This window comes from Otolemur garnettii, unplaced genomic scaffold (assembly GCF_000181295.1).
Source record: "Otolemur garnettii isolate 467f Iridium unplaced genomic scaffold, OtoGar3 scaffold00198, whole genome shotgun sequence".
NCBI classification, from domain to species: Eukaryota; Metazoa; Chordata; class Mammalia; order Primates; family Galagidae; genus Otolemur; species Otolemur garnettii.
This window is the reverse complement of record NW_003852593.1, coordinates 2,270,497-2,271,964: the sequence shown is the minus strand read 5'-3', so window position 1 is coordinate 2,271,964 and position 1,468 is coordinate 2,270,497. Positions and strand designations below refer to the sequence as shown.

The following is a 1,468-nucleotide window of genomic DNA, read 5'->3' as shown; positions in this document are numbered from 1 at the left end:
GTGGCCTCCACTGCTCTGCTTCCTTTCTGTAATACAGAAACACAAAGCTTTCCCACCCGCTCCATCTTGCAGTTAGTGGGCTGCTTGGCCCTCCTCAAGTCCCACTATATATATTTTTGGAAATATTTTTACTTTTAATATTTTTATACCAGTTTGTGAAGGAGAAAAAAATACAAGGCTTGATTGCTTCTTGTCACTTCAGGACTTCTCAGCTGTGCTAATGATCATTCTCTACACATGCCAGGACTTGGCAATGCTGATCTGCTCCCACCATGATCTACCTGTCACCCTATGTATTACACATCACCACCCTTAAAAAAAATTGTTGACATAGGAATTATTCATCTGTGTGTCTTTCTGAAATCTAACGGAAAAATCCCCAATTTTCTAAGATTGCTAGTTGCATTTTTGCCAGCTAGCAGACATGCCCAGAAGCCATACTTCCCAAGTGTCTTTTATCTCCAGATCCTAGCTCCCCACAATGACCATCTAGAGCCTACCTGGCCCCAGAAACGAGTGTAGAGGCTGTGGCATACCAGGATAGAAAGATACGTCTCCCATCACTGGAAAGATATCAGAGTTAACATTGGAGGGCAAGGCAGACAGGGTGAAAGGTTTAGGCATGGCAAGTCCAAATAATTCCAGTGGGCTCTGGGGTATGGAGGCTATGTGTAGGTGCCTGATTTGTGGCCCTTGGGTGACTAGGGCAGATGTGTGTCACCCTCTGAGGTGTCAGGCCCAGAGAGAGGAGTTTTGGCTCTAGGTGGGGTAGTTTCTGTGAGAGGCATTCTTGGGCCAGACCTTTTCAACTCTAAGAAGGTTAGCCTTGGAAGGGCAGTCTCTGTCCAGCTAGAAAGACTTCTTTAAGAATTCAAAACATAATATGCAGAAAATTTTTTTAAATACAGAGGGTACCAAAAAATGAATACACATTTTTAAAAAGGAAAAAACTACTGAATTTGTAATAAGTCACATTTGACTTCTGCAATTACAAGAGGTGCTCAAAGTGACTTGTATTCATCTTTTCTGATGAGTATATATTGAATATTATTATTTTAATAGTTTTTCCTTTCTTAAAATGCATGTACATTTTTTGCAACCTCTATATACAATATAGCATAATAAAAGATCAGTTTTACAACTTCATTGTTATAAACACAAATATATAATCTTTGACCCTAAAAGATAGTTTTTTTCCTTAAAATTTTAAGACAACCTAAAACAGTTCCATGATCCCCTAAGAGTGACAAGGCACTTGGATTGCCTTCCTTGGCCAGGCTGAGGCCATCTGCTCATCTTGAACCTAAGGAGGTGAGGTTCACATAAACCATGTGGGCCAAGGGAGGGAGTGAGAGACCCACAATGATAAAAAGCCCTCGGGCTGGTGCCCTCCTCAGATCCACACTTCCAGAGCTGGGGTAGAGGAGGGAGTTCTGAGTTTAGGGAGAAAACATGAGGAAAGGCAGGT

General features: G+C 41.6%; 1 protein-coding gene across 1 annotated transcript in view; it reads left to right on the top strand.

Moving 5' to 3' along the window:
* The window catches only part of ZNF454 (zinc finger protein 454), a 19,500-nt gene that overhangs the window by 17,655 nt on the left and 377 nt on the right, over positions 1-1,468 (top strand). The window lies entirely within an intron of this gene.